The sequence below is a fragment of the Loxodonta africana genome, chromosome 2, assembly GCF_030014295.1.
Source record: "Loxodonta africana isolate mLoxAfr1 chromosome 2, mLoxAfr1.hap2, whole genome shotgun sequence".
NCBI lineage: Eukaryota > Metazoa > Chordata > Mammalia > Proboscidea > Elephantidae > Loxodonta > Loxodonta africana.
The window spans coordinates 195,340,395-195,350,167 of record NC_087343.1 but is presented as its reverse complement, the minus strand read 5'-3'; positions in this window follow the sequence as shown (position 1 = coordinate 195,350,167).

Below are 9,773 nucleotides of genomic sequence, written 5' to 3'. Positions count from 1 at the left end.
GTCATAACTTCCTTCCTTTTTATGGCTGAGTAATATTTTGTTGTGTGAACATACCTCGTTTTGTTTATTCATTCATCTGTTGATGGGTACTTGGGTTGTTTCCACCTTTTGGCTGTTATAAATAATACTGCTATGAACACTGGTGTACAGATACCTCTTTGGGTCCCTGCTGTCAATTCTTTTGGGTATAAACCTAGAAATGGAATTGCTGGGTAATATGGTAATTCTATTTTTAGTTTGTTTTGAGGAACCACCAAACTTTTTTACCACAGCCGTTCCATTTTATGTCTCACCAGCAAGGCCAGGGTGTTTCAGTTTCTCCACATTTTTGTTAATGCTTTTTATTTTCCTTTTTCCTAGTAATAACCATCTTGGTGGGTATCTCATTGTGGTTGTAATTTGAAATTTTTTAATGAGTAATGATATTGAGCATCTTTTCATGGTCTTATTAGCCATTTGTATATCTTCTTTTGAGAAACATCTATTCAAGTCCTTTGCCCATTTTTAAATTGGATTGTCTTTTTGTTGCTGAATTGAGGGAATTCTTTATGTATCCTGGATATTAACCCCTTGGTTAAATTTATTCCTATGTGTTGTATTTTTTTAGATGCTCTTGTAAATGGAATTGTTTTCTTAATTTGCTTCTTGGATTGTTCATTGCTGATATATAGAAACAATTGATTTTTGCTTGTTCACCTTGTACCTTGTAACTTTGGTGAATTCATTTATTAACTCTAGTAGCTTTCTTGTGTCACCCCCCCTCCCCACCATATATAGGATCATGTCTTCTGTGAATAGTGATAGTTTTACTTGTTCCTTTCCAATTTAGAAGCCTTTGATTTCTTCCCCAGACTTACTGGGAAATAAGTACTAGAACACCCACTATAGTGTTGACCAGAAGTGGTGAAAGCAGACGTCTTTGTCTTGTTCCTGCCTTAGAGGAACACCACTGACTATGATGTTAGCTGTGGATTTTTCATAAATGCCCTTATTATATTGAGAAATTCCCCTTCCATATTCCCAGTTTACTGAGAGTTATTATTAGGAATGGATGTTGAATTTTATCAAATGCTTTTTCTGCTTCTGTTGAGATGGCTGTATGATTTTTAATATTTAGTTAATATGATGAATTACATTGAGTTAATTTCCAATGTTAAACCAACTCTGCATTCCGGGAATATATCCTGCGTGGTCATGAAGTATCATTTTTATGTATTGTCACGGAGAAGAAAACTCCAAAACCTTATTAAAGTGAAGTAAGAGGATGTATTAAAGCATTCAAGGAACATTTGAATGGGAACAAGTGAAAACCACCAATGAGTCCACAGAGCTCATCTTAACAAGTGTTTAGAAAGGCAAAAACCACAAGCAACTGGGGTAATACTAAAACTATATTCATTGGTCTGGAAACTGAAGGTGGGCTATGTCAGAAGCAGGGCTGGGGCTCGAGTAGGCTCATTGCAGGTATGTGGTTGGAATCAGCCGACCACCAACTGTTTGTAGGTGCAGCTGTCCTGGAACAAAGAATCAAAAGTAGTGTACCAGTACTTTCTAGCTTGCAAAGCCTAAGGAGGGGGGATAGGGTTACAGAGAGCTTGTAGGTAGGTGTAATGGATTGAATTGTGTCCCTCCAAAATATATATCAACTTGGCTAGGCCATGATTCTCAGCATTGTGTGATCGTCCACCATTTTGTCATCTGGTGTGATTTTTCTATGTGTTGTAAATCCTACGTCTATGATGTTAATGAGGCAGGATTAGAGGCAGTTATGTTAATAAGGCAGGGCTCAATTTACAAGATTAGATTGTGTCTCCTTTGATATATAAAAGAGAAAAGTGAGCAGAGAGACAGGAGGACCTTATACCACCAAGAAGGCAGCTCCGTGAGCAGAGCACGTCCTTTGGACCCAAGGTTCCTGCTCTGAGAAAGCTTTTAGACCAGGGGAAGATTGATGACAAGGACCTTCCCCCAGAACTGACACAGAGAGAGAAAGCCTTGTCCTAGAGCTGACACTGTGAATTCAGACTTCTAGCCTCCTAAACTGTGAGAAAATAAATTCCTCTTTGTTAAAGCCATCCACTTGTGGTGTTTCCATTGTAGCAGCATTAGATAACTAAGACAGCAGGTTAAGATGCAGTCACTTTTGCTCCCTTGACATGAGTCCAGGCTAGGCCAAGAGCCTGTTTTGGATTATTCTGTTAATCATTTCCTCCTTCTGATGAAGAAATTGCTTAGAAATTCATTGATTATATTACAGGTTTCTGCATGGACTTTTCCCTTGCCATATAGGGCCTCATTTTCAGGGTGAGCTGATGCCATGTTGCCCACAAAGGGGTCACCCATCTTTTGCAAGGGCTTTGTGTTTAAAGGGGTTATGGGTGGCTGCTTACCTTCTCAGCCATTTGAGTGGCTTATAAGTGAATGCTATCAGTGGAATGATGGGTTTTGGATGTCATCAGACAGATAGCTGAGCACCACTGCAGGTGTCTTTACCATGCTATTTAAAATTTCTAGAGGGCTGACTAGCAAGAAGGCGAAATTTAAGAGGGAAACAGTTGGCCTAGGTAAGGATTCAAATTCGGGAACAGGTGAGTCTGCAGAAGTCTCAGTAGTTTCTTTAAAGTATTTGACACATCGGAGACCACATTGTCTATGAGTGGGGGTGAACGTTCAGATTTCAGAACTGGACAATGCAGAAAAGGAAACATTTGATTAAGCAAAAGTAAATGATAATAGAAGTGTAACTAACCCAGTATTTATGAGCGAGCTGACCCAAGATTTGGTGCTGTTGAGTAACCAATTGAAAATGTCAAACCAGTCATTAGGGTTGCTAGTATCATCTATGTGGAACAAGGTGGCCTCTGTCTAATTTTTCTTATGCCCTGTTATACCTTCCCTGTAGTATTTATCCAGGTGCAACAAAAGGTGTCAGCAATGGTGCATACTCCACTTGTTGTGCTAATGGAAAGTCAAGAGATATCCCTTGGTCCAGAACTACCTTAACTAAAGATGCTAAAAATGTTTTGTTTCGCTTTGAGTTATCTGCAATGTCAGTAGCTAACTGTTCCATGGAGGCTGACATGTTTTGGACAGCACTTTTTAATTGGGCTACTCCAAAGGAAGAGAAAAATGGTCTGAGAAATCTGTATCCAAAGCTAGGGTATTTCTTTATGGGGTTCTAATATCTGTAAGTGTCTCTGATTCCTGAGCTATTTATTATCAGAATACTTAGGTCATTAGTCCAATGTTTGCTTTCATCATAAGAATGAATGTCTAGAGGGACTCCTAGAAGACATAGGATGCATTGACCCATCATGTACCATCCATTTAAACGGGGAAATGCCCAAGTGGAAAACTCATCATTCAGTTTTGGTTCCTTTTTTATTGGATAATCCAATCCGCCACATAAGAATACATATCCGTAAGGAGGACAAATCATGCTATCTCTTGTATAATTATGTGGTTTAAATGAGGGGGATGGAATGCTTTGATTAGCCTTTTTAAGCCATTGTTCTGTTAAATAGTTACTACAAATGGACAGTTGTCTCTTCTTTAAAAATTTTAGGACTCTACCACAAATAGGATATACTGAATCATTTCCTTGACAGACAACAAGGAGTATGGGGAATATCCAGAGAATTCTCTGTGATGGGAATAGCCAATTTGACAGATAAGGAGAACTTGTGTATGTAGCCTGAGTGCTGGCTGCCTTCAGCACTTGCAGGCTCCATGGGGGATGGTGTTGAATAAGTAATGGGAGGTGGAGTTCCTCTGCATCTTATTCTTTGGTGCTGTGTGAAGCAAGCCCAAAACCTGGTTGGGTGTAATGGGTTGGGTTAAATTAAAGCATGGTAATTGAGAGTGGGTTAACGGTTCTGGAGGAGGCCATAATCTGACATGTATGGCATGAATAAAGGTGATGTTAGAGTTAATGATAATAGGGAGTACAGAGCTTTAGTTTAGTATGAAAGAAGCTAAAGGATCTGAATACTCATGAACAGACGTTGGAGAGGGATAACAAACCCAACAGTCAGTAAAATTTCTGGCATTAGCTACTGATTGAGCCAACTTAACAAATGCATTATTCTTCCATGCACTAGTTGGGACTATCAAAAGCAGAAGAATGAAATTTAAGAGGGACTTCATAATACTAGTGTAAGAACCAGGATAATACAGCCAGAAATAAAATCAAAATTATAGTCAGGCAATAAAAAAGAGAAGGGCAATGAGTATAAAGAAAATGGTGAAAATGTCGATAGTCAACTTGGAAACAAACAATAGTAAAACTTGTTTAAGTAAAGTCTAAAGAATAAAACGGATCGGACCTAGGGCCCTATTCTCTTAGGCAACTAACTGAAGATTTCTAAAAGAAAAAAAAAACAAAACAAAAAGACGGGAGAGTCAGCTTGCTCCAGGATATGGAGCTTGGTTGCCTATATAATATGCCCCAGATACTTCACAGCTAGCTGTGGTAATTGTAATTTCTTCTTGGATGCTTTGTGGCCCCGTTAGCCAAATAAGTTAAAGGGTTGATGCCATCCTTTAGGCAAGCTTCTTGGGTTGGAGAGCAAATTAATAGGTCATCTACATACTGGAGTAAGGTGGATCCATGGATCAACTGCAAGGACTGCAAATCAGCATGTAAAATTTGAGAAAACTAGGTGGTAGACTCAGTGACACCCTGGGGCATTACTGTCAAGGTGAACTGTTGGTCTTCCCAGGAAAAGGCAAAAGGATATTGACTTTCCGGCTTAACCGGAATACTAAAAAAACACTGCATAAATCTACTACCATGAAATAAGTAGACTCTGGTGGCACACTGGACAAAAGTAAATGGGGGTTGGGCACAACTGGAAATCTGGGAATCATTGTAATTTATGGCTTGGAAATCCTGAACAAACCTCCAGCCTTGGTTGCAAGCTTTTCTGACTGGAAAAATGGGTGTGGCAAGGTTTGGTACAGGGAATGATTAGTTCTTTGGTTAAAAAGTCCTGAATTATTGAAGCTAATCCCTTTCTTGCCTCCCGCTTTATAGGGTATTGGGAAACTCTTGGTAAGAGTTTAGAAGGGTCAATTTGAATCTTAATGGATTCCCCCGAGAGTACCCGACTAATGCCTGTGAAGGAGGAAGCCCAAAAACATTCTGGGACAGTGTAAAGGTCATCCATGGAAGATGGTTTTAAAGGGGCAAATAAAGGTGTATCAAACAAATGGCCTGTGCATTACATAAAATACCTTCCTTGTCTTCATTGGTGCTGTGTGGTTGAAGAGGAATTTCTGGCATGCTCAAGAAAACTTAGCCATCCTCAGTAAATTGTAAATTACATTTTGAAAGTAAGTCCCTTCCAAGTAAATTAACAGGGGTAGTGGGACTTAGCAGGAAAGGACGCATATCCTCAGTGGGTCCTAAAGAAATACTAACTGGCTGAGAATATGTTAAAACTTGTTCCTAATTGGTTACCTGCACGATTTTAGTAGTCTTTGTATTCTGGGGCACAAGCTTTTGTAAATATGTGGGACTCAAGGCTGACAGTGTGACTCCTGTATCACTTAAAAATTTGCAACATTCTCCATTAACATGTAGGGTAGTTTCCCCTTGAAAATTTAATCCCACCATAGGAAAAACCTCCACAAAATCCCTGGAGCTCCTTCACTGGCATTTATTGGGTGGCAGCAAGGTGCCCAGTTTAGACTTTAGTTTTAAGCAGTCCCTTTTAAAATGTCCAGGTTTCTTTTAGTAAAAGTGCACACCTGGTGTCTTGGGCTGAGGAGTCCTTGATTTAGCCTCAGGGAAACCTTGGGTTCTATTTGAGCTCTTGTTCTGTAACTGTTGTAGTTATAAAGCTGACGATTTATTCTGTTTAATTTTAGTTTTTTTGTTCAGCATCCTTAGCCCTTTGCCCAATGGCATGAGACAATTTGTGAGCTAAAGTATTAGGAGTCAGTATTAGGAGCTGTTTCTGAACTTAAATTATGTCTTTTTACCAAATTGGATTTGTCAGGGTCTAATTTAATCCATTAAGAAACAATGAGATGAAAGCCATTTCAGCACTATTAGTACTATAGGGACATTTCATAATTTTCAGTAAAGAGTTTAATCTGTTCCAGCAATTATAAATGGTTTCACTATTTTCTACAGGTTTGGACTTTTGCCCAATCTGTTTTTTGAGAAAAGGCTTTAGGGATAGCTTTCAACAACTGATGGTACATTTTCCTAGCTTCTTTTAAAAGTTCTCCAGCGGTTTTGCCAGTCCTGGGAAGCAGAGACTCTTTAGGGCTATACCACCCAGCCTTTTCCATTCATAAGTGGGCCTCTCCTGGGCCCATTAACATGCTAATAAGTTGATAAAAGGTCTGGTAAACTGGGTTGGTAAGTGGAAGTAAGAATCCTAAATTCATGAGTAAATTTGTGCAGATCCTTCCAAGGGTTTGGGAAGTCTTTATCTAACGTATGGAGGATTGCCTTCGTTCTCAGATAGTTTCACCTTAAAGGACATCTCAAGGTGCGGTACAGCTTTAGACAGAGCAGTCCTAAAATCTTCTGGGCAGTAAGGAAGTTCAGCGAGGGGGTTCTCAGTATAGTTGCAAACGCTCTCAAGATTCAAAGGGTGAGAGCAGAGGCCCCACCTCTCAGTGGGAAAAGTGTCCAAGACACATTGTGAGAAGAGCAAGAGGGGTATGAGATGATGTTGTGGCCACTTTTGGAAAACTCATGTGCCACAGTGTAAGGAGCACCATAGAGGCCAGTGTGGCTAGAGTGGAGTGGAGGGAGGGGAAGGAGATGAGGTCAGAGAGGTTGCAGGGAACTCTCTCAAGTTGGAACTGGTAGGCTATGGTGAGGGCTCTTATTTCATTCTAAATTGTACAGAAAGCTAATAACAGGCTTTAAGAAGGGAAGTGATCTGGTGAAATTACTGGGGCTCTTATGTGGAGAAGGATTGAAAGGGGTAGGAATGGAAGCAGAAAGATCAGTGAGGAGGCCGTTGCAGGCGTCCCGGCCAGAGGTGATGGTGATGTGGACCAGGAGAGGAGCTGTGGGGCGGAGACCAATGGACAGTTCCAGATATCTTTTAGGAGTAGAATCAGCAGGATTTGCTGATAGAATCTGGTGGAGGGTGGGGATGTTGAGGGAAAGGGTCAACAGAAGGATCACAACTCCCAGGACTATGGCTTGAGCATCTAGGCTGATGATGATGCCATCAACTTGATGAAGGATCAGTTGTTTTTTGTGGTGGATAGGGTGGGGCTTTGGAATCAGGAGTTCGGTTTTAGAACATTTAGAGGTTTAAGCTGGAGATACACATTTTCGAAGGTCTTCTGCCATACAACAGCGGCAACATCTTCTGGTCTCGCTTGAAGTCTGTGGAGTTGGGTTTCAGCTTCTGATTTTCCTAGAATAGCAGATCCCTGGGCTGGTGGGAAGCTGGAAGTAAATATCCTGCGGTGGTGGTGGCAGTAGGTGGATTTGAGAGTTACCTGTAAGTAATTTCATGGTGGGGTCTAAGTCGGATATAATTCCCATCTCAACACGTTGCGCTGACATTTTATATTCCCTCCAGCAAGATATGAGTTTCTATTTCTCTACATATTTGCCAATGCTTGTTATTGACTTTTTGATTATAGCCATTCTTGTGGGTGTGAAGTAGTATATCATTGTCTTTTTGAATTTCTATTTCCCTAGTACTTAATGATGTTGAGCATCTTTTCATGAATTCATTAGCTGCTTATCTTTTTCAGTAAAATGTCTGTTCAAATCTTGTGCCCATTTAAATCATTATTGAGTTGTAGGAGTTCTTTATATATTCTGGATACAAGTCCTCTGTTGGATATGTAAGTTGCAAATATTTTCTCCTGGCCTGTAGCTTATCTTTTCATTCTCTTAACAATGTACATTAAATTTTTAATAAAGCTCAATTTGTCAGGTTTATGCATTGTGCCTTTGGGGTCATGTTTAACTCCACATCATAAAGATTTTCTTTTATGTTTTTCTTTTGGAAATTTTATAGTTTTACATTTTGAGCTATGATCTACATTGAGTTTTTATATTATGTGTGAGGTTTAGGTTGAAGATCATTTTTGTCCAACTGTTCCAACAGCATTTGTTAAAAAGCAATCTGTTGAATTACTTTTGTACTTTCGGAAAAAAACAAATAACCATGTTTTCATGGATTTATTCTTGGATTTTCTATTCTGTTCCAGTGATGTATTTGTCTATACCTTTACCAATACCACCCTATATTGCTAAAACATTATAGTAAGTCTTAAAACCAGCTAATATAATTCCTACGTCTTTGTTCTTTTTAACAATTCTTTTAGGTATTCTGGTCCCTTTACCTTTCCATATAAATTCTAATAAAACATAGCTCTTACCTGTTCTATATTGGTCCCATATGTTACTTATTTCAAAGAAGAAAGACTCTACTCCCCTAAAAGATTTCAAAATCAGTGATGGAGCCTAATTCCTAATCTTACAGGTTAGAAATTCAGGGGCCAGAGTGGAGAAGTGACTTTTCCATGGTCACACGGCAGAGCCAGGGCTAGAATCCAGTGCAGAGACATCTGTAGTTTTAGCCTACTTGAATGTATATGGGTTGAGAAACTTCAGGTCTGCTGTAGATAATCTTGACATTTACTTAGAGTAATGGTACAACTTTTTCATAACTTTTTCTGGTCAAAAGCTTTCAAAGGTGTTTTCATTCTCTACTCTGCCTGCTCTCTACTCTCAGTTCCCTTGATTCTTACACTCATGAGTATTGGACCTGTGTTAAAGTCAAGAAGAAGACTAAATTACACTGAGGATAGTTGAGATTAAGTGAACATCAGGTACAGAGTGTTTGAAGTACCTTTTTTTTTCTAAATTTTACTTCATTGTTGCTGTTGAGAATATACACAGCAAGACATACACCAGTTAAACAGTTTCTACATGTACCATTTAGTGACATTGATTATATTCTTCGAGTTGTGTAACCATTTCCACCCTCCTTTTCTGAGTTGTTCCTCCTTCATTAACATAAACTCACTGCCCCCTAAGATTCCTATCTAATCTTTCGATTTGCCGTTGTCAATTTGATCTCATATAGGTAGTTCTTAAAAAAGCATGATGCTCAAGGCAGATCTTTTTTACTAGTTAAGCTAAACCGTTTTTTTAAATTGTGCTTTAAGTGAAAGTTTACAAATCAAGTCAGTCTGTCACACAAAAATTTATATATGCCTTTATATACTCCTAGTTGCTCTCCCTCTAATGAGACAGCACACTCCTTCTTTCCACTCCCTGTTTTCATGTCCAGCCAGCCAGCTTCTGACCCCCTCTGCCCTCTCATCTCCTCTCCAGGCAGGAGCTGCCCATATAGTCTCATGTGTCTACTTGTTCCAAGAAGCTCATTCTTCACCAGTATCATTTTCTATCCCATAGTACAGTCCAATCCCTGTCTGAAGAGTTAGTTGACTTGGGAATGGTTCCTGTCTTCAGCTAACAGAAGGTCTGGGGACCATGACCTCCGGGGTCCTTCTATTCTCAGTCAGACCATTAAGTCTGGTCTTTTTACGAGAATTTTAGGTTTGCATCCCACTGCTCTCCTGCTCCCTCAGGGGTTCTCTGTTGTGCTCCCTGTCAGGGCAGTCATTGGTTGTAGCCGGGCACCGTCTAGTTCTTCTGGTCTCAGGCTGATGGAGTCTCTGGTTTATGTGGCCCTTTCTGTCTCATGGGCTCATAATTACCCTTGTGTCTTTGGTGTTCTTCATTCTCCTTTGCTCCAGGTAGGTTGAGACCAATT